Source organism: Cygnus atratus, chromosome 5, assembly GCF_013377495.2.
Source record: "Cygnus atratus isolate AKBS03 ecotype Queensland, Australia chromosome 5, CAtr_DNAZoo_HiC_assembly, whole genome shotgun sequence".
In the NCBI taxonomy this organism is placed as follows: Eukaryota; Metazoa; Chordata; class Aves; order Anseriformes; family Anatidae; genus Cygnus; species Cygnus atratus.
Window position 1 is genome coordinate 26,626,422 of NC_066366.1, and position 24,429 is coordinate 26,650,850.

The 24,429-nt window shown below is 38.6% G+C and overlaps 1 long non-coding RNA gene across 30 annotated transcripts in view; it reads right to left on the reverse strand.

The window, feature by feature from the left end:
- Positions 1 to 7,031: 7,031 nt before the first annotated feature.
- LOC126913330 (uncharacterized) overlaps positions 7,032 to 24,429 on the reverse strand; it is a 275,232-nt gene continuing 257,834 nt past the window's right edge. For 8 of the 30 annotated variants that reach the window (XR_007708398.1, XR_007708378.1, XR_007708394.1 and 5 more), the window contains 6 exons: positions 23,178 to 23,373; positions 22,232 to 22,381; positions 12,609 to 12,775; positions 11,580 to 11,669; positions 10,196 to 10,322; positions 7,128 to 9,529 (listed from right to left, as the gene is read on the reverse strand). This is a non-coding gene — a long non-coding RNA (uncharacterized LOC126913330). Of the gene's footprint in view, positions 9,530 to 10,195; positions 10,323 to 11,579; positions 11,670 to 12,602; positions 12,776 to 13,884; positions 14,057 to 22,231; positions 22,382 to 23,177; positions 23,374 to 24,429 lie in introns of all 30 variants that reach the window. The other 22 variants (XR_007708388.1, XR_007708390.1, XR_007708389.1 and 19 more) reach the window with 15 other exon arrangements.

The following is a 24,429-nucleotide window of genomic DNA, read 5'->3' on the forward strand; positions in this document are numbered from 1 at the left end:
TGTTATAAATTGACTTGAATTTGGGGTGGCTTTTTTGTATAATGCACAATTTCAATGCCTGTGGTACATTTTTTGCTGTAACTTCACCACGTGCAGCATGGAATGACTGCTATTGGCTCTTGTATAGGAATCCATCTGATAATCATGAAGATCTCTTCCTCAAACTCTTTGGCTTACATGCAATTTCTGTAAGACACTATGTTTTCTGCTGCCAGAAATATGTTTTATATGCTGCCCGTATATCCATTTGTGAATGATGTTTTTGCCTAAATATACATCAAAGGGAAAAAAAATATTAAACATGCAGATATTCACAAACAAACAAACAAAAAAAACCACAAAGAAAACAACAATAACAACAACAAGACTCTCTTAATTGTCCTTATTTCTTTATGCATGGACATGCCTTAAAGTATCCCGCTCCAAGTAGACCTTTGTAATTTATATAGCTAATCTAAGAGAAAACTCCACTTTCCTCTTTTAGTTTCTAGACCACTGAAAGCCAAAGCATCAGAAAGTTATAGAAAACCAATATTTTCTGTTGTTCATGATATTTTTATTCCTGTGTTACTGCTGAGAATATGAGTGGGTATAGATTCTTCATCTGATTGTGCATGACTAGAAAGCTAATAATACTAAAAATTATCTCACACCTTCAGAGAGATGGATTTTTAGGATAAAGCAGCATGTTTCTTCATTGTGAGGTCTGTAGAGAGTGTGCAACTGACCTCTGCTTGCCTGAGCATGGTCCATAAATCTCATCTCTAGTTTGGTTACTTAGTTTAATACCAAACTATCCCAGTCCTTGCATGAATGAGATTGCAAAGAATGAAAGATTGGCTTGCACTGAACATGGAGTCAGAAGGGTCTAATGTTGCAATTTAATTTTTTCCCTCCACAACATTTTGTTGCCGTAAGAAAAAATAGTGACTTATGCTTGGGTGTGAAACTTGTCTGTGTCAGTCTAAGCCAGAACAGCCTCAGCCGTGTGTCTGTATTTTGGTCTGACTTGCTAAAGAAGCTTCAGCACACCACACAAAGCTCCTCTGTCTCCAGGCTGAGTAACAGCTATATGATACTCCCAGACATACCTTTCCTAGCCACATGACATATTGCCATTCCAAGTACTGAAAGACTGTATATTTCTCTTTCCTGTTATTATAAATTCCATGCAAAAACTAAACTTCAGAAATACAGCAAGGTATTTGCCAGAGACTTGAACCCAGGAGAGGGACTTTTTCTGGGATCTCTTCTGGCTGACTGGACATCTCCACACACTCAGGTGGCCCTTGGGGGATGTGTGGAGACCTGCACTCAAAACAGGGGTGCAAGAAAGAGAAATGTTTTTATGGGCATAAGAGGTAGTGACCTGAAGTGGCCTCTGTAAATCAACAGAAGTATGAAAAGGGTTTTGCTTGCATGAGCAGAGAGTGAGTTTGAGTTGTGTTGAGTTGTGTGGAAGAGGAACGTGACAGATGGGGGACAGCAGGGGCAGTGTGAGGGAATGAGAGGAAAGCCTGGGACGGGAGTGAGGTGCAGTGGGTTCCAAGAGAGAGAGGTGCCAGAGAAAGAAGAAGAGGAGAGCTATGTACAATTCATGGCAAAATCTCTAGTTGGATTTTTACTCAGGGAAAGCAAGCCAGCAAACTACCTGTCAGGGCTAAGGGTAGTAAGAGTAAACAAAAATAATATTTCAAAAGATTCCCTCAGCCAGAACAACCTTTGCTGCAAGAAAAACGACAAGATTCTGGAAACAGAAGTAATCAAGCCTTCCCGAAGAAAAGACAAAATCCCTAGAAGCTTGCAGGACAAAATTAGCATGGAAGAAAATTCAAAAATTTCCCCAAAGGTGAGAAGGATGTAGGAATTTTTGCTGTTCTCAAAGAGAATTCTCCAAGGCACTTTATGCGTTCCTGGCATTAGGCCAAAGAGTGGGATTTATCTGTCACAGAGCAGCCTTATCAATGCAATTATTTGAATGTGCAATTCTTACACCTGCACTAATTAGGGGACGCCCTCCCCTGGGGCTCTGTGTAACTCTCATTGCCTCCTTCCTAGGCCCTGCTGGAGCTAGGCCAAGCTCTCAATGGTGTTGGCTGTGGCCTTTAGGCCGAGGAAATGCCTACTACCCCTTGGTGCTCCTCCATCACTCCCTCTTGCTATGGCTCTACTGATCCTACCTAATGCTGGGAGGGCACTGAAAGCAACGTTCTTGGTAAATGGTTGAGTTAAAGCAAAGAAACACAAACAATTGTGTAGCAGGCCAGGAATCAGCATTGATTGAATCAGCATGAAATCCATTTGACTGACTTAAAGGAATGGTGACTTAAATGGTCACTGTTCATTCAAACTTACTTAGAGAGTTTTTAGGCAGGATACAATTCTCTGAAATGCTTTTTGCTCTCATTTATTTGCCCAGTATACCTTTGTGCTGTAATGGCATAGGGTGATAAATAACCAAATACATTGTCTTTTGCATCTCATCCAAAGGGCAGTTAGTGCACTGTATGATTTTGGAAAAGTTGGCAAGGCTTTATCCAAAAATACGTCTGGTAGAATTCCTGTTGTCGAACAGATACATATGTGAGAAATTCGATTCCTCTGTGACACACCATTAGCATGAGTACTCATCTGTATCTGAGGGAAAAGAAACCAGGATATATACAGTAGAGAGCAGAAAAGGAGAAGCCATACTATATGGAAGCCTTCATACTGCTTATGTTTGCCTGCAGTAGAGTTGGTGTTAATTTATACCCCCGTACACAGGAGGAGAATATCAGTTACTGAACTGGGGAACAGATTGGTTTGTGGAAGAACAAGATCTTATTACCTCAAGACAAGCAGACAATATGGCAATCTTGGCTTACAGTTAGATATTCAACTGCAGATGAAAAGAGGTTGTACAATATCCCAAAGTCCCAACCAGCATTCTGTTTTAGGCTATGTCTATTGCACATGGCTGGCCTCAAACTATAACTGAACTCCAAACTGTCAGTGTCCTATACCACAATCCTCCCACTTTAGAACTGGAAAACCTTCAGAGTGTTTGGATCAGAAGAAGAGCAACTTGACTGTGTGAGATCTTCCTTTTCTAATGCAGCTGGAACAACTGTCCATCATACTGAAGACAAGACTGAGAGGAGGAAACTAATGGCAAAGAGAATAAACAACTACCTCCAAAACATCTGAAATGCATCTGATGGTGTGAAGATACTTCTTATGAGTTACAAATGCAAAAAATGTAGCTAAATTACTATGAATTTAACTAGCCTGATCTTTAGTATCTTGTTCAATCCATGCAATTGGACAAAAGAAAATAATTTTTATGTTGTTTTCTTTGTCCATGACATTACTGCCTGGAAAGCCTTATTTACAGGAGTTGAAATTGGATACAAGAAGGGCAAGAGGCAATGGCTGTACCTTATGGAGAGTCCTGTTTCCTTTGTTAATGGGCAAAAAATACATTTGTTTTATTGCAGCTGCTGGCCTAGTGATTAAGACCAGATGCTTTTTTTTTTTTTTTTTTTTTTTAAGCAGGAATGTCACCAGTTTGCCAGCCACACAATATTTTGAGTAGATTACATGTGAAAGCTGACTTTGATATATACTATGGCAACTGCAAATTTGTTTACAGGAAATTGTATTCCAAACAATATCATTTAATGTCACTGATTTTGATGGACAGAGAAGAGAAACTGCATAGGCTGTTTATGAAATTCACCCTTCAAAGGAGCAGAAGCAGTCTCACTGAGAGTGATGTAGAACATCTTTGTACAAGTGCACCCATTCCTATGGGAGACATATGTCTTTTTGTCTCTTCTGTTGTCTTTGAGATCAGAGATACTGCATATAATTTCTTCATAAGCTAGGCTCACTAGATACTGGATAATATATTCATGTGGGCTACGTATGCACATACTGAGTGCATACAACTACACTGATGGATGTGCAAAATTAGCAAAATGTTATGTTTATAGAGCCTGTTCTTCTTAAGGATTTTTGATGTATGAGAAGACTTAGAGAATGGACATCTTTGTTTTGATTTTATTAGAAAGGCATATAGGAAACTAATATCAGTGTCCATATACAGTAAGCTTCAACTGCATTTCAGTAGGATGCAGGCATTTAATTTAATTTCCTCAGAGTCTGATTATGAGCCAACCTTTCATTCTTTCCCTGAAAGCACCAGAAAACTGTAACGCATAGTAACAGTCACATCTTTAGATGTATACTAAGGGTGAGTTGTGCTGTTATGTCTTATTTACAGCTGACCCTGATATCTGACAGACCAAGTGTATCTGACAGACCAACATACAAGACTTATTTGTATGGACACCAGACAAATGCACAGTCATTATGTACCCTTAAAAAGACCAACTTTCTTCTTTGAGTTTTAATTACTGGCTTAAGAAACAGTGCGATATTAGTAGCCAGCATGACCACCCATTTTATAAGCGGCCTCTGCTTTGTTTATTTGCATCTCAAATTGGCAGAGATGTTTTTGATATGTAATAAACCAGAAATACTTATAGACAAGGAACACAACATGTCAGTAGTTATTTCCTGGTCTTCTTGCTTCATTATGCTATAGCATCAAACTCAACAAGACTCTTGACAGGTCTCTGAATGCTCTTCTAGTAGCAAACACATAGGTGCATCCAGCAGCACAATCATTAGCTCTCCTTCAAATGCCTGTTTACACTCATGCTGTGGAGACATCATATACCTGTGGGTGTACCCAGGCCTTGCTCCTCCACACACTGTGCCTGAGGTCATAAAGGAGCTAGAGCAGGGCTCTTAATCTCAATTATCTGTTATATCAAACTATTTTCTTTCAGGACTTCCTTGTGTCAACAATTTTTTTTTCCCTCCTGTTCTTAGATTCAGAAGAGGAGGTTTTTCATTTCCCCAAGCAGGTCTCTATAAATGTTTTGGTGGAACAGTCTGATCATTTCTGGCTGGCTTTAACAGATGTGGTGATTTCAACAATTACTTCCCTACATCTAGTGGGCATTCCTGCTGCCTCAGCTGCTGTGAGGGAGGACATGTAGTAAAGGTCACAGGATTTATTCCTACTTTTTCTCTAAGACAAACTCTTTTGACCAGATAGATAGGCTTGATAAATTTCCTTCACTGTAAGAGGTGTTGAGTGGGCTCATAAGAAGGAACACAAGCCCACTGACAATGTGGACACTGATGCTGTGTGATAGCACCTCCTGGCATGCTGCTGAATCCAGATCTAGAATCAGGCAGCTTGAAGCACTTGTCTGCAGGAGCACACTCCTTACACCTGTACAGAAGACGATCTGTATTGCCATGCTTTCAAGTGGCACATGCTGCTATATCATCTGCTACTAGAGAAGCAGCAGTACACAAAGCCGCTTCCTAATGAATGATTGTCAGCTGAACCCTCAGACTGAACCTCTTCCTGCTTACAACAGACCACCAGGTAATTACAGTGCTCTAATGACATGTGAACACACACACACACAGCACACCTTCCTGAAAAACAGAGAGGGCAAGCTAACTTTCTTCAGGTGCTTATTTGATGTAATAATAATCCTGGTCTTTAATTAAGAGACTTCACAGCAAGAAGAGAATGTATTGTACAAAGGATCAGTGAAACTGAACACAAAGATCTCTCCCATGCCCAAACAAGGAAACTGAAAAATATGATTTCTGTTGTCATTGCTAACTTCTACCTGAATCTTTCTTAATGCATTATGTACAATATTTTCTGTAAGGATACAGCTTTTCAAGATGATGGTTTCTACTATAGATGGCCTTGGACATGGACCTAATTATCCCATATAAGATAAAGAGAGGGGAAGTGGGTGGAGATTACGAACTTAAACTAGATCCATGGCAACATTTTGCAAATGACCTCTCTCTGAAAAAAGATCCAAGTGTCTTTTAACTTTTAAATGGAAATATAGACCTGTCTTCTCCTTTTGTGTCTGGGAAATTTTCCTTTTACTCTTCAGTACTGACTCTCGGTGACAACAACCTTGGAATATAAAAGAGACTTCAATTTATGTCACTTAGTTTCAGCATTGTTAATGACTGCTCATATTTTCCTAAGAGCATACATAGGTCATCAGGGAAACAACATGGAGCAAAAGTCTTGCTCAGAAAGATAATTTAATATGGTAAGTACAGTACGTGCCATCACCAGGCATAATTTCCTTTAGCTCTAGTAAGTAGATTGCAGTCGCAATGCCTGAGTTGATATAACTTGGGATAGTTCCATACATTTAAGTGGTACTGCTTTGATTTATAGCAATGGGAACCTGGTCCTCATTGCTTTGCATGAGAAGAATAACATATTTCCTGCATATACTATATTTTCCTGCATATAACATTTTTGATTACCCTATGTTCATTATTATTGAAAAGGAGTGGTAATACAAAATCACAGTTTCTAAGGAGGCTGAGGCCATTTTGCCAAGATCAACACCATATACCAGCTTTTACTTCAGGATGAAGTCTGTTAAATATCTAGCAGATTTATTTTTCATCAAAATAGAGTTAATATATTATATGTGGCCCTTTAAAGGCTGCATGGTTTCTGAAAAGGGCTCTTTGGGGATCAAGTTGCATTCATTGCAGAACTTGATATGGAGATGGTGAAGCTCATTAAAGAGCTTTATGGCATGTAGTCAATGCCACTACTACCACAAGTCTACAAAATTTTTCCAAATTACAATTCCAGGCATATTTTGGTTTCTTCTGAGCAAAAACAAGTGACACTGTAGGAAACTATAGGCTAAGAAAAGAAGTAAATGGGATGTGTTTCTACATTTGAGTAAGTCCTGCTAACTTGCAATAATATATTGAGTATCACTGCAAAAACTACACGAATGCCAGACCAAAATACAAAACACGGTATTAGGCATAGGCCAACCAGTTTCAAAAAAGGATTCAAATTCCAGGGACCTAACTCTGTAGTTCATCGACAACTTCTCTTGACCAATTTATGCTTTCAGAACGGTCAGCGTTTTTTTTTGTTTGTTTGTTTGTTTGTTTGTTTTGGGGTGGGGGTCTTTATTTTTTCTTACAGTTCTTTATTTTGTTTAATTTGATGTTCTTAATGTCTTACTTAATCACAGTACATTTTAGTAAATACTAAAGCTTAGGCACTGGAATTGGAATATAAGAATAATTCAAGATTCAAATTCAAGACAGTTTTTTTCAAACCTTAGTCACTGCTTATGTAATTCTTTAGTTATTAATGTAATTTCCTAAATCCCCACGTAACTACATTTTTGCTTCTGGGTGTGCACAGAAGCATTTCAATTTTGGTTTGTCTAGCATTTCAAAATCTATCATGAACATATAGACAGACTAGTAGTTCAGTAGTTGCTATTATGTATGTTGCTATAACCAGATGATTTTTGTTTTACCTGCCAGGAAGGGCTCTAGCTGCCAATTGAAGGCAATAAAAAAGCACCATTTTGTAGCCTCACCTTCATGTCCACAGCCCTCTAATCATTTTGGAAAATGCTGACAATAATGTGAATTATTGTCTGATAATTCTGCAGCTTCTGAGGCTTCTTAGAGGTACCATACTATTTTTTAAAATTTTTTTTAGGGGCACCCAGATCTGGTATTCCAGCAGAAGTCAGGCTGCCACAGATCTGTGTTCCAAGGTCCGCCTGGTGGTGAGGCTAAACACATATTCACAACTGACACACAAACACATACAATATATAGATATATATATATATATGTCTAATCACAACAGCAACAGAAAACACAGCACTCACACAAACACAGAGTACTGATGGCCTCCTCCTCATTCTCTGGCTGCTCAGGATGAAAGTTCATTAGCATCCATTAATCTCTCCATTAGCAGCCATTAATCTCACCAGTGTCTGACCCAGACTAATGGCCACACCAGCACTTGCATCCTCAGCACCCAGCCTGCTCGCTGACTCATCTGGCTTGATGTTCACTTGTGGTTACATGCTGACATACACAGCTATACAAATAAACACTCTCCAGTATCCTCTTGCTGCTACCCCTGATAGGTGGGCCCTGATGACCCATGCTTTTGTACAATCCCCTAGTGCTTACCCCCGCATCACAGAGTGACCCCACACCCAAAGGGTAATGCCCTCAGTCTGAGAGGAGACCTGGAGGGCCTCTCTCTCAGAGCCAAGCGATGGAGGTCACCCCTGGCCCATGGGGCTGAGACTCCCCTGTGGCAGCACAGGAAGGGGTTGGGCAGGGGCTTCTTTCTCCTGGCAGGTTATTGGGGCTCCCCCACCTGCCCTTGTGCCTCTCTGCTCCTCCGTGCTCAGGCAGATGAGCCTGTAGTTGCTTTATCAAAAAAATTCCTCTGTGTCTGACAGTCCCTGGGAGATTTTTCTGAAAGTCTGCTACAAATGATTGGAGTGGAAGTGTGACTGGATGGTAGCAGATGGAGGAAGCAAAATACAATTGCAGCTCAGTTAATGCATTTTTTATTCCGTTTGCTGCACATATTAGAGCAATATTTTCTTAACCAAAATAGCTAGTACTTTTAATGCTAAAAATTACAGCTCTGCTTATTCAGCGTGGAAAGAACTGATGGGTGAGGGCAGATGACAATGACAAATCAGGTATTTTGAGAAAATGACAGAAAAATAGCAGCAGCAGATCTGGAAGAAAGCTGTTTGTTTGTTTGCTTTATACTGTTTTACCAGTGTAGCAAAATGGTGATGGAAAGCTGTGGAGGGCTGGCTTGTAGTGGACCATGTATATAACATCTGCCATTAGTTCAGAGGGGATCTCCAGAACAGAAATGAGATACTGGGAAATATAATACAACATTGTCTTTTCCTATGCATGCAAATTTTGTTTTTATTCCTGAAATTCTGATCATTGAAATGTAACCTTATATTTACTCTGGACCTGCTGTTACAGAATGCAATTAAGAAATTATACTTTCATTTGAGAGTCTGCTGCAAGCTGTGAAAACTGAATGCCCAGCCCCTGGGTTAGAACGACAACTCCTACTGCTGGAAAGCACAGTTTAGAGGTCAACTTGTTTTGTTTGCTTAAGAATGTCTTTCAGGTTACAGTGAGAATTCTGCTGAGAATTAAGAAGATAAGAGAGCATAGTTTATATATTTTATCGGCTATGGGAACCTGGATGTTGAGGGAAGTTTTAGAAATAATCTATGCACATGACTGAGCCAGGATGATTACATTCTAATCCTAGCTCTGCCACAGATTTGCTGTCAGGTAGAGTTATTAAAATAGATGCAGTTCAGGGCCAACATGGCTCAAAGGCCTGGTTTGTGGAGGCTCTTGTCCTGTAGGAACAGGTGTCTTGTCACTCTGGTCTTCTGACTTCCAGTTCTGGGGTCAGCACAGGCCAAACAAAATCAGGTCTCTCTACACCGAAAAGTGCAGAAGGACCCTTTGTTCCACCACAGCTATGCCATTTGTTCTCATCTTCAGCTTTATGACTTCATAATCTTAAGGGTCTTTTCCAACCTAAATGGTTAACCTCTTGACACTACTTTTTAGCTGATTTTGAAACCTGTGGATTTAAATATGGAGAGTTAATATACATAGGTGCAGTGCTGACATATGTAGAGCATACATAGTGGTCAAACTAAACCCAAAGTCTGAACAACCTTTACAGGTTTAAATACGAATTTTGCAACTGGAAATCATTTTTGTCCTTTATATTATTACTATAGCATCTTATATTTACTTAAAGCATACAAAGAAAGAAAATGAATTTTTGAAAATGGTGATATGTGTGACCATAAATTCAGGATTTTGGCTTTCATGCTGGATGTTCTAGGACATAATGCTGAACTAATATGCAGGAAACAGGTAAACAAACATATCAAATAATCTTAATACATTGCTGTTGTGGTTTAACCCAGTTGGCAGCTAAACACCACACAGCTGTTCGCTCATCCTCACCCCTCCCTCTCTGGGATGGGGGAGAGAAACAGGAAAGTGAAGCCTGTGAGTTGAGATAAAGACAGATCTTAAGACAGGAAAATAATAATAACAATAATAATAATAAAGATAATAGTACTACTACTAATAATGTGTACGAAACAAGTGATGCACAATGCAATTGCTCACCACCCGCTGACCAATGCCCAGTCTATCCCTGAGCAGCCGGCCCCCCACCCGGGCTAGCCACCCCTATATATTGTTTAGCATGACATCAGATGGTGTGGAATACCTCTTTGGCCAGTTTGGGTCAGCTGTCCTGGGTCTGTCCCCTCCCAGTTCTTGCTGCACCTCTAGCCTGCCCGCTGGCAGAACAGAGCAAGAAGCTGAAAAGTCCTTTGCTTAGTGTAAGCACTACTCTGCAACAATTAAAACATCAGCGTGTTATCAGGACTCTTCTCATCCTAATCCAAAACATAGCACCCTACCAGCTACTAGGAGGAAAATTAACTCTATCCTAACTGAAACCAGGACAATTACTCGTAAAATAAGCAAAGGAAATGAAGCCTCCTGCAATACTTTTGCTTTGTTTTATGCTGTTATTGTTATTACTAACAATGTAAATGGCAAGATGAGAGTTAGAAATTTAGAAAACCTGACTTTGAGTCCAATTCAGTTAGGTGCCATACAAACACAGGCTGTATGTACGAGATGGCCCTTCCATCATGGACTTTATAATCTTCAGTGAGGAGTTTTATTAAGACCTACTTCACACCGCTTCTGAGACAGAGAGGCAGCCAGCACTGTGACTACAAATTTAAACACTGAATGCTTTATGAATAACTTCATTGAGAGCAGAGCTCCTAAAGGTGCAACATGATGTTGAAAACTAAAAAAAAAAAAAAAAAGAGGAAATTATGAACTACTTATATGCTTTAGACATGGTCCCAGTCCAAATTCAGGGAGGAATAAAAGGTGAGGGTGAAAGGTTAACGACATGAAAAGCTTTTGAGTAAGGCGATAAGAAATGAATGAGAAAAGGCATAAGAAGGGTGAGGGTGGAAGGGGAAAATGAAGTAAGAGTGACTACATACTCTATTTTAAGTTGGATATTAATTTTCTGTGCATTTAGCAGACAGGAAATTTTTGATAGCATCATTCATATTAGAAAAGACTTGGTTGTTTTAAACATGAAAATTTATAATCTCACCAATATGCCAAAGTCAGAGTTAGAGAAAGATGAAAAATACTTCTGTCTTTCCATCATGTAAGTTTCTAACTAATGCAAGGATTCTCCTCGTTTCTTAGCATAATGAATGAATGCCTGCCCTTATCCTGTAAACAGGAAAGATAAATGGGACTCTATAGGGAAATAGAATTAGAACAGAGGTGTGGGTTTTCAATTTTAGCACAATTGTTCTTTTGAATCCATTGCCATTTACCAGTGATTTTCTAGATAAAATACTGATTTTCTTTCCCATGAAAAATACTTTCCATCATGGTATTTTTGAAAATATTTTTTCAGAGAATATTTTCAATATTTGAAAATACTATCATATCAGTATACATTTGGTCCATTTTTTTTTTCCTCCACAATTATATGGGGAAGAAGGGTTAGTCAGAAAAGAAGAGGAAAAGACTACGAGCATGCAGGTGGCACATATATAAGAACTTACTTTTTGGAGCAGGACTTTGTAGCAAAAAGGTAGCTTTCTGACAAACTCTGTAATCACAGTTTTCCCCCACATTCTTAAGTTCTTCTATGCCTGAAATATATCCAAGAGCGAGACAACTGTAACTGTCATGTATTTGAAAGGTAATTAGACAGACAGGCAACATGGGTGAGAGCTGATGTCCAGGTAGTAGGCTAAGGGGTAGACAGAAATATAGTCTTGCATTCCTCCTGCTTCTTCCTTGCTGATCATGTTAAAACATACTTTTCCCTTACATTAAGCACTCAGAGTTTCCTTTCCTTCTTCTTTTTTTAACTTAAAAAGCCACCTCACCTTTTCTTCAACAGCCCATTCTCTCACCCTGGTATTCCTCCAAGACACAGCAGTGCAAATCAGGAGAGGCCTATGGGACTCTGGCCTCAGCGTGGGTTGGATAAGTGGGTAAGAAGAAGGAAAGAAGACCCAGCATCATCCAGATTTTCAAGATTAACTAAATTAACACATGGCTTCTTCAAGATGTTTCCTCCGATGTACCCAGGTCAGACTCTTTAAGGAGGAAAACTCACTGATCTTAATTGATAATGGAATCTTGAATTATCACTTTATTTCTGGCAGGAAAATATTTCTGTCTTTTTTCTTAACTTCTAAAAAAGGAACCAATAAAGCACTATGCATTGTAAAGTCTTTAAAATACTTCACTCAGCTGTTAGATTAGCCAACAAAATAACTTTTATAAAAACTAACTTCCTGCAAACTTTTTAATTTAAAAAGCTTTTGTGAAAGTCTATCATGAGCTGTGGGAAAATTAGAAGATAAACACTGATATTTATGACAGGAAAATGAAGAAAATGAATGAGATCTCTGGAATTTTAAAAACTTGAATGAATATTTAGATAGATACCAGGTAGGATATGGTGGAGCAACACGGAAGAGGCTTAGCTAACATAGCAAGTACATTAAAATTTAGCATAACGGGCCTAATATTCTTCACATTTAGATAGAGTTGTACTAATTGTTATACTCTACATTTACCCCGGATTGAAAGATATCAGAGAAACATCTTGTACTTCCTCTTGAAGAAATACTCCATCTCCTCCAAACAAGATAAGCGCCAGAGAGTCCCTGTTTGCGGATCTCTTATGGCAGAGGCTGAGAAGACTGATTTTCTTGTGCTCATCTGCTAAGGCAAGATACTGGCCCTGCAAGGGAATCCAAGACATTAATTGATGGCTTCTGCAATGTCACTGGGCATAGTTCAGAGACACTCTGCAGCAAATGTACATACAATATTGAGATCCTCTACACACCTTCAGAATAAGTCAGTGGTGCACATACAGTAGTTCTGATTCATCTCATACTAGACCTATAGCCCTGTCAGAGGCCCCTCTCCAAAGTTATAGAAACAGAAAATTCAGTCCACATTTTTACCCCAGATAGAAGCATTTTGTAACAACTACTAAAAGAAACTCTGTCAGTAAATCTATCATAGCTGGTAAAGTAGGAAAAGTAACTTTACATTTTCAGAGGAACCTCCACTACCACAGGGCTGATGCTGTTTCTGCAGTTCCCTTCCTGCCCTTTGCTCTGCTTAGATGCTTATGAAGTGTGCTCAGAACTCTCTGCTATAGCACTTACTACTGTTAAAATACTCATTATAGACAGAGTGAAGAAGCTATTTCTGGCTTCACCTGAAGGACAAAAATGATTTTTGTGGCGATTCAGTGGCACACTAAAACAGGTCAGCAAATCGTGTCCTAGAAACTCAGACTGGAATGTGAAGATGTGGATATTTCTTACTACTGCCTGGCATAATTAATTTGCGGCAAGATTAATCACCTTATTATATATCTTGACTTATTTTTCTAAAATAAAGGAACATATCTATGGAGAGTAGAGTCCAAATAAGCTCCCTTATACAAAATGTTAGTCTGCACTGTGATATGAGATACAGCACTGTTGCTATATATGAACACTGGAAAACGACATTTCCACACCTAGAATTTGATAATATAAAATTCTAATGTTGACCATCCAGGACTGGAATAGAATTTGTCAGGAAAAGTCAGTTTTGCACAGTAGCCTATTATGACCATCAGTCCACTGACTAAATGCAGTGAACTTAAATCTGAAAAGTATTTATAAAACTGCAGTTGAATAGCCAGTCTGAAAAGTGAAATTTAGGGTCTAAAGTGTTTTTACCTGAGCACTATATTCTCCTGTCACTGGAAATGAATAACTGACATTGACTTCTTTTAAATTGCTTGTCTCTAAAGTGGGAAAACAAGGCCTTTGGGTATACAGTGCTTACCACAAATCATAGACATGCTCTGTTCTTTGTTTTCTCAAGTTTACCATCTCCCTCTTTAACCCATTATGGTTTTTGTTTGATTAATGCTAGATATTCATAGATTTAAATTCTTCTGCAAGTGAAATTCTCATTGCCTGACCAACTTCATAAGAAAACAAGCCCATAAGGATTTCTAGAAAGAAACAGAAGCCATTGAATTTAGTGCACAAATATAACTAAATATACTTACACTTAAACATATACATTTAAACATATATATATTGTCTTGTTCACTGTATTGTCTTTTAAATCAATAAAAAAAATGGTGGAAAAAAATCATTTACAAATCTAATATAAACATAATCCTAATCTAGGACAGTAAAATGCAAAGTTACATAAATACCTGACAAAGAGGAGAGGAAAGATGGGTATTTCCAGTGTCCAAATGTATTTGACAAGTGTTTAAATAGCAAGAAATCTCAAAAAGAATACAAAGGTAGAATATAAGAATTAAAATGGTAAGGGAGACATTCTGTTGTATGGTAGTGAAGATGTAATATTCTTAATATATGCTTATATATATAATGAAAGAGCAGTGTCTTAGCAGGAAGAACTTGTTTTCTGGTGACCAGAGAGATATATCTTATCTGAGTTTAACATTTGAAGACTAATTCTAGAGGGGAGGCCTTACATGTATAAATAACTAGATACAACTTTACACATAGCTTAGACATCTACAGAATTTGAAAAAGAAAAAAAAGTAGATTTCTTAGGGATCAGTATGTATATGACAAGCTCTCCATTTACCCCTTGGTCATATTAAATTATTATTTCTATGAAATATGTGTATAGTTTAGGCCTATATGTGCAGTGCTATAAAGTGTTATCTTACATACAATCCACTAAGATTCGGTTACATTTATTTAACTTCTTTGACCTCAGTAGCCCTGATGTAAATCTCTTCAACAGCTTGCTCTCCTTCAGCTGCTGGGGGATTCTGCAAGGCCTTATCACTGCAGTCTTTGTACTCTTACCCTGAGGAAAGCTGCAGCAACGTTGACATCAAGTAGTAGGAAAACATCTGCTTGGGCATTACATTTACTTCTTTGGGTTCAGCTCAGCTAATGGGCTGGCTGCTTTCATGTAAATCAAGTCAACCCCAAACAGTTAATGCTTTCATCAGGTGAGCAGTGCTCTGGAGTCTCTTTGAAGGTGGGGCCACATTCACTTCAGTGACTGAAAGTTGCCCATATAAACACCCCATCTCAAAGATGTTGTTCTGTTTTTCAGACAGGCTTACAGTTGTTGAGAGGAAACATGCCACTGTGCCAGGTACCAGAAGCCAGACCAATTTACTTTGAATTTGGGAAAGCGGGGGGAAGAAAGAAAACACCTAGGAAAAATCCCATGAGTGGTTTTGGAGACATTAACAAAATAGAAAGCATTAAAAGCTGAGATCACATCTGGGATTTATCACTGTGTTTTGATAAACCTTTGGGCTTAGCTAGCACTCGTTTCTTCACTAGGGATTCAAGGAAATTACAGCACGTGTTCTCAATGGAGTTTGTCAGATCAACTTTATACTTGAGTGTTTTTGACTGATTAATTATCCATATAGACAAGTGAGGAGTTCAGAGAAAGGTGACCTGTTAAGAAACTTAAGCATGAGAAATACTACTGGGGAGTGTGACAGTAATTAGAAGAATGGCAATTGTTAGTTTGGTTGAATCCTATCTAAACCAACTTCTGTGTCTTCTTATAGAGTAATAAATGTTGCTTTGTTGTTTTGTTTGAATACATTTATCTTTGTGTTATTAGATATTCTCTGCCTCTATGTTTGTTTAAAAACCTTCTCTCTCCTTTTCCTGTTGGTAGAAGAATAGCAGAGTTGGCATGATATTGAGTTCTTATGTCATACTTAGTGTTTTGAAAGTGCTTTTCTTCCTCCATCATGAAGCTTAAAATGTGAAAAGCACAAGTGGAAGTCCATGTTCATTTGCCTATCCACCATGACCATTCATGGCCTTTCAGCATATGTTCCAGGTCACAGTCTTACATGAGTACGTGCCTTCTGTAGTGTTGCTGCATGTTTCCATCTGTCAGTGTTTTTAAACATGCAGTTCCCATAAAGTAGGTTGAGAAAACCATTCATATGACTCCATGGAAATGACATGTCATTTTCTGCAACTGTCATGTTATTTGTCTTTTTATCTTTCTTGAATTTCACAAGATACAATTTGGTCTTTTGCTCAGATAATTTATAGAAGATATTGAACAGTATTTAGCACAGATCCATGCCCATTCACAACCTTGTTAGAAATATCTTCACTGGGGGATGAGTACTTAAGAGCAAGTAGGATCTGAGATCTGTCGGTTAGCTAGTTCTAAATTGATTTTATATGTACTTTGTTGATTTGAATTCATCTTGGAGAACTTAAATATGATATCAGACTAGGAATCTCTAATGCTATGTCTGGAATCTCAGATCAAATTGTAGGTTCTGTTTTAGACAGAGTTATAGTAACTGGTATCTTGAGTGTCATCACACGGCACTTGAAGGGCAACCAGGCGATCAGGCCCAGTCAGCATGGGTTTATGAAAGGCAGGTCCTGCTTGATGAACCTGATCTCCTTCTGTGACAAAGTGACACGCTTAGTGGATGAGGGAAAGGCTGTGGATGTGGTCTACCTTGATTTCAGTAAGGCTTTTGACACTGTTTCCCACAGCATTCTCCTCAAGAAGCTGGCTGCTCATGGCTTGGACTGGCATACGCTTTGTTGGGTTAAAAACTGGCTGGATAGCTGGGCCCAAAGAGTTGTGGTGAATGGAATCAAATCCAGTTGGAGGTCAGTCACTAGTGGCGTCCCCCGGGGCTCAGTGCTGGGGCCAGTCCTCTTTAATATCTTTATCGATGACCTGGATGAGGGGATCGAGTGCACCCTCAGTAAGTTTGCAGATGACACCAAGTTAGGTGCGTGTGTCGATCTGCTCAAGGTTAGGAAGACTCTGCAGGAGGATCTGGATAGGCTGGACCAATGGGCTGAGGCCAACTGTATGAAGTTCAACAAGGCCAAGTGCCGGGTCCTGCATCTGGGGCACAACAACCCCAAGCAGAGCTACAGGCTGGGAGATGAGTGGTTGGAAAGCTGCCTGGCCGAGAAGGACCTGGGAGTACTGGTTGATAGTTGGCTGAATATGAGCCAGCAGTGTGCTCAGGTGGCCAAGAAGGCCAACAGCATCCTGGCTTGTATAAGAAGCAGTGTGGCCAGCAGGTCTAGGGAAGTGATTGTGCCCCTGTACTCGGCTCTGGTGAGGCCACACCTCGAGTACTGTGTTCAGTTTTGGGCCCCTCGCTACAAGAAGGACATGGAGGTGCTTGAGAGAGTCCAGAGAAGGGCAACGAAGCTGGTGAGGGGTCTGGAGAACAAGTCTTACGAGGAGTGACTGAGGGAGCTGGGGTTGTTCAGCCTGGAGAAGAGGAGGCTCAGGGGCGACCTTATCGCTCTCTATAGGTACCTTAAAGGAGACTGCAGCAAGGTAGGGGTTGGTCTATTCTCCCACGTGCCTGGTGAAAGGACAAGGGGGAATGGGCTAAAGTTGTGCCAGGGGAGGTTTAGGTTGGATATTAGGAAAAACTTATTTACCGAAAGGGTTGTTAGGCATTGGAATGGGCTGCCCAGGGAAGTGGTTGAGTCACCATCCCGGGAGGTCTTTAAAAGACATTTAGATGTTGAGCTTAGTGATATGGTTTAGTGAAGGACTTGTTAGTGTTAGGTCAGAGGTTGGACTCGGTGATCTTGGAGGTCTCTTCCAACGCAGACGATTCTGTGATTCTGTGATTCTGTGAACTGGCATGAACAGCGCTATTGGCTTTTACACTTTTTACCTACATAGCACCTATCACATATTAAAATGCCTTACCAAGAATATCACCTGTGTCAAGTACACTTTTCCTCCCAGGGCTTCAGCTCACCAGTAGCTTTTTTTTATAAAACTTTTTTCTGCTTGCTTAGGTAAGAATAGCTGAGGGAAAAACATAGCTAATGTGGTAGTGCATCCAGTTAAATTGCATGCTTGGTGACAATCACATCATATCTCTTACATTTACCTACAGTCTTTTTACCTATGCACATTCCATTATGGGCTATTTTGCTTTTGTAAGGAAAAGAACATTTATGCCTAAATCAGAAAAGTGCCAGGCTACCATGTTTTCTGAAAGAAGTGAAAACATAATGCTATGTGAATTGTATATAGTATAGTATGTATATAGTATGTATAGTATGTATATATGTATAGTATGTATATAGTATGTATATAGTATGTGAAAACATAAGCTCTTTGTAACTGCAGATACAATAATATCAGCTGCCTTGTGTGGGCCTGGCAGCAGCAAAGGTAAGTGACAGAGTACAATGAAATGTTAAATTAGCCTGTAAGGGGTTCCTAAGGACAGAGGATGCATTTTATTTAAAGAAAGTAACATTGTATCTCATGCCAAACTGAGGTAATTTCCTTCCACTTTTTACACTTCCTAGGTTTCCAGATTTATAATTTTTTATGGCATTTGCTCACCTTAAGAAAGCATTACTCAAATAAAGTCTAAAGGAAATATTTTTGTTCAAAATCCAGACCCATAAAGAATAACTACTGTATGTTAAAAATGAAAAAAAAACCTGCTTAATTTTACTACTAATTATGCACGTAAGCCGAATAAATAGACCACTGTTGCTGTGTTGAATAGAAAATTCACACGTTGCTGCTTACAGCAATGCACTGGGGTTGCCTCCCCTATCACTAACCCAATTAAGGGATTTCTTACCATGTAATGTTGTTTGCCTTTCCTTGCAAGCCAAAGCAGATTGTGTGAAACAGAACATAAACATGATCACATTGACTGGCAGAATTATTATTTTCAGTGTCTGCTTCAGTCAGCTACTCAAGAACTCAGCTATTTCTTTTTAGGAAGAAAGGGGCTTTAGTTTAATTGAATTTACTTAACATGTATAATTCAGTGGCTCCAGAAGGATTGCTGGCAATACTGATTTTCATAAATGATTTCAAAGGGAAAAGGCCCAAAATTTATCCAGCCTTGGCCAGATACACAATGGGCATGTGCATGTGTAAATTTAACAGTAAGGTGCCTCTTTTAGTCGTAAAACCAGCACATTTCTGCTGATAAAGCTTTTTTTAGTGGCTAAATCTGCTGGAGCACCCCGTAAGACCTGGCAGCACTGCTGTATGCACTCATTAGACCAAGCAGCAGCAGCAGCACATGCTCTCCCGCAGCACACCCTTCCTACCCTTCTGGTATAGGTACCCGTAGGTACCCGTTCTCCCACTGCTTTACACATGCATCCAATTTGGGTATATGAATTCTGCTAGGTGGTAAGACAAATGCTGGTGAGTGAATCAAGTCCTTTGTTTTATATTCCCAAATGAGTGGAAACCTTTCACAGTGCTACACTATACAGACCATCTCTCTCAGCCAGCAAAAATACACACAATGAAAACTGAAGAAGGAAAGAAAGCAAGCTGAGACCTCACCGAGTCCTCTGTCCCTCTCTGTGAAAGATGCAGAACATGAGTGGAGTCTGATATTCCTGGAAGTGTGTGAAGATAATACAACCCTGCATGACAATAATCACACAATTGCTTTTTCTAATACTAGAAAAATAGTTTGTTGTTTTTTGTTTTTGTTTTTGTTTTTTTTTTTTCCCCCAAGAAAAAGACTGATTGCTATCTTTCCTTCTCTCTCAATTTGTAGTTAGTAGCCAGCAGATTCCTCAACTATCTTCCGGTTTTCCTTATTTACAGAGAAGTACACGTGGTCCCGTCTATCATCTCTTTTCTGAGTATGCAATTTTATCCAAGAATATTTCATGGCAAATTACAAATCCAGATGAGTCACTGATTTCAACAGTGACCCAGATCTGTCCATTTTATGTGGAAGAACGTTTTGTACAAATATTTTTCTTGGTTTCATTAATTCCCAAAGCATGGGTTCCTCCCATTCAATGCCTTGAGGTCTCTGAACAGGTGGACTGCCTGTTGCCTTTGGCCAAGGCTGTGAGGTGAGTGTCAGCGATGCTAAGCTCACACACGGGCAAATCGTGTCAATCAGAACCAGATAATGCTGCTTGTCCTGCTGAGTATTTTGTGTCATCTATATAGCAGAGAAGGTCCAAAATTGCAGCCATACCCAACAGAAAATTCTGCAGTTGGTGTTTTCCTTATACCATTTAACAAGTATTAAGTCTTGTGGTTACATTTCGGAAAAAGTTTTTAGTTCCAATGGTAAGAGCCTGGTAAGTGCCCGAGATGTCTTAGGCTGGCACCTCTCAGTTCTGCATCTTTAATGGCATGCAGTCTGAGACAAAGATGTTTCCTCTGAATTTGTCAGTGTTTTTCTGGTCTGCTTCTTCATGTGCAGCAGATTTGGATAAATATTACTGGTTAGATCAGCAGAATAGGCTTTTTTTTTCTTCTTCTTCTTCTTTTTTTTTTTTTTTAATTGCATGATTCTCCTATCAGTTTATAATAACTTCTTCCCATAAAATTTCTTCTGCATGCCAAATTGTTGATCATTTTCAGAAAGGATGGCCTAATGATCAGGAAAACCTTATAAGGTGTTTTCTGTAATGGTTTAGAGAAATGCATTGGTTTGTTTAATTAGATCTCCATTTCTTTAAATAAATCCTCTGTCCTTGTTCTAAAACTAGGAATCAACTCTTGCTATAACCACAATGGTCTATTGATACAAATGACTCCAGATCTGTAGGAAAGCAGCTTTTGTTTTACCAGCTAATACAGCAAAAATGTTTTATTTTTATACTTTTTTCCAGCCATATTATTTTCTCTGGGGGAAAAAAAAATCATCTCATCTTAAAAATCCTAAAAAGAAAAGTGAAGAAATATCAAAAAGGCATATGAAAGATGCAAAATAATTTAAAATGTAAATGAAAAATTTGCATTCTATTAATTTATTATTTTTAAAAATAATAAGGATTTTTTATCTGTACATTGTACTGAAGCACGTTCCACCCACTTTTGTGTAAAGAATGAATATCAAATATCAAGGAGGATGCTCTTTCTTATTCCTCCAGAGCAGAGAATGAATGGGAATTTCACTCAAGACTGACAAGACCAGAGGCCGTTGCAATGCTTCCAGGTACTTGGAAATACCAGTTACAAATGCAGTCCAAGTTACTCGCTTTTCAGTCTTGCTGAAAAGATTTACTTATTCCCAGGCAATACGTGATCTCATTGCATCACCGGTACATCTCTGCTCACTTTTGCCCTTCTGTGTAACACATTTTCTGTTTTCTCATTTATTCTTCAGACTTTTGTATCAGACAAGTGAGGCTGTTGAACCGCACAGACTTAGTCTGAAGTGCCAAGGTAACCACTGTTTTCTTTGAGTGCACATTGGGTCTGCTATTTTATTTCAGAAAATGTAATATATGATTGTTTCTAATTCTTCAGTGCAACTCCTGCTACAGCTAATGAAACCAATATGTTTATGACGTTAAAAGTGTTAGAAATTATATAAATGATGTAAAAGTTATAAATTACATGAATTTCATGTATCACTATTAAGAGAATCCTGTGAAATCTCATGAGATTAATCTCATTGAAATCATGGGGAGCGTGTAGCATCTCCTATGAACGGTCCATTATGAGCAGTGTAAGAAACTTCAACCCATTTGATATTACAGGATCGACAGGTCCTGGGGTCATGAGTTCTGTAGGTGGAGTTCCTGTTTTTCATGGTGCAAGGACATGGTGCATTTCCAGTTCTCACAAAGAACTGTTTCAAAGAAAAAGTTTGCAAGCTGTTTTCCTTTGGTCCTTTGCATGCTTAGATACATCACTGTAATGAGAATCTAGCAGATACAAGCTATTCCTTAAGAGGGCATTTAAATATATTCTATTTAATTTTTCCTCTCAGTCCTTTTATGATTGGAAGGAATTCTGTTTCAGAAACCAGAATGAAAACTTGCGTGTTTTTGTATGGTTTACTCATTTGAGTTATAGAGATTGAATTTATTTCTCATCATTAAAAGTAAAATTTCCGGATAGTACTGAGACCTCTTGTTGGGATTCTGTGAAGATGATCTGTCATAGTTGCTACCTACTGTCCATACTGATATTCTGAGCAAGTGGGGTACTTAAAGAAGATATGGTACTATTTAAAAGTAGAGCTACATGGCTATAGATATACAGGCAATTTCACCCATTCATGGAAATAAAAGAATCCAGTGAGCAATGCTATTAATTGCTGTTTAAAATCATATAAATTAAGCAATACATTAATAGAAAAGAGAGCACTCTACATCACATAAAAATCCAGTAACGAAAAGCAGATTACCAGAACTCACAGCACAGCAAATGGAAGATAGAGGGAGATCATGTACTTTAAATTCTCTCCTTCCTTTCTTTTCTTCATATATTTCTTCCTTTTAAAAAGCAAGATGATTATGTCTAGTTGCTATTAGCCAAGTTTTCTGTCTTTATTCCCCTGTGGGGAAAAAAAAATAAAAAAGCTAAATGATAAATGACATTATATTTGCATATATGTGTTTAAGACTCAGAAAGCTATTTTTAGGCCAAGCCATCCATAACACTAGAAAGACCTCTTTCTGGTGCTCCTAGTTGACATAGAATCAAATCCAGATCTAAAATCCAAGCCTTTTTCTCATGTTCTGTGATCTGTAGCAATTGTTTTTTGAGTACAGATTTTTATAGTTGGCAAAGGAAGACACCTCATGTGTCCTATTTATTTCAGGAAAGCTGACAAGTAGATTTGGCCAGCATTAAACTTCATGTTCTGAAAATCAGGTGCTGCAACCTATTTCATCCTGCTTGTACCACCTTAGTGATGATTTCTGCTAGTTTGGAACCCAAGTCTGGCCTGTACTGAAGTTCAATGATTTTCACATTCTTGACGGAATAAGTTAAGTTGTAAAAGATTTTTAAAGGATATGCCTATCAGAGAGTGAACTGCATTGAAAAATTTCATGTCTTCATCCACTAATTCCTCCTTTTCAAGTCAAATTTCATTTTGAATCCATTACGGTAGCAGCTTTAGTTGGTGACAGAGATGCTGACTGCTGCTTGGAAAGACATGAACCTTCACTTGAATTTTTCCTTCCTTTCCTTGAGTGAAGATGACTCTGAATTCTGAGGACTTCAGATTGCAAAGGGTCAATGTTTGGTTGTTTCTCTGGGGAATGTGGAGACTTTGCCCTCCAGGTGACAGTTCAAATTTAGTGCAGATGGAAATGACCAAAATTTTTAATGATAGATAAACTCACAGTCAAGTTTCTATGTCATTTCAGATGATCATGTTGCAGAAAGGATAGTCACTACTGGAACTAGCTGTCACCCTTGTCTCTTGTCTCATGAGAGGTCAAAGACTACTGGTCAAAGACAGGCCACATCTGAAAACTGTGCTAATCTCTGGCACAGTCCACTGGTAGTGTTTGACTTCTGTAGCAGGAGAGCTGAGATCTGCAGACAGAAAGAGTCTATTATTATGAATTTACCCATTGTCAATGTTGCTCATATAGAAGGGGAGGGAAGGGAAAAGGATCAGAGCCCTCAGAGCCCACCTTAAAATTACTACATAATATGCTTGCTAAATCTGCTTCAGCATTTGTCTCTGCTTGAATCGCATTGGTAAATTCCAGGGAACCCTGATAAGAGAATTTTATAATACATGGAAGATATCTGGATTATATGTAAAATATATTTATTTTCAAAATTAATTGCTTTACACCTTTAAAACATCCTTATTTTGCTATCAGTGAAACTGCTCCTTCCTAGAAGGTATGAGCTGCTTCCATTCTAGTGGCAACAATCCCATTGATTTTGGATGTTTGGAATAAGACTTCTAATCCTTACCATGTTTACTCAAAGTTATATTTTGTTTTGATAACAAAGTCATCCTTTAATATAGAAATTAAATAAATACTGTATAATTTAAACACCTTCAAAACAATGCTGAGAAAAAAAAAATGAAAAAGAAAAAGAAAAAAAGAAAGAAAGAAAAAAAAAGAATGAGTGGGGCACTATATATGATTCCATTCATATATGAATCCCACATTCTACATATTCAAATTACAGGCAGTGGAATATTCTGAAGGGTAAGATGCACTTCTTAATGCTCAGACGAATCAACAGTATTAATCTTGTGTTTATCCTAAATCAGAAAAAGTAGGAAAAGGTATGTTATCTCTCATATTGCTCACATTTTTCTAAGAATGAACTTAGCCCGGTATATCACATAGTGGTGAAGCAGCATCAGAAAATTCTGTCTGAAGAGGTATCTTTGAAAATGTAAATCTATTAAATGACTAAATTGACTTTAAGTTGTTAGTGCTTCATTGGGCCATGCTCTGTTCTCCATTTCAAAGCCTTGCCAAGTTCACGTAGGTGTGCTGTGAATCAGGAACCTTTTTCTACCTCAGCTGCATTCCTGCAAACTGTCATTTCATCCAGTGGAAATCACTGTGCTGGTATTACCCTGATAAAAAGGAGGACAAATATTAAAGATTAAAATATCTA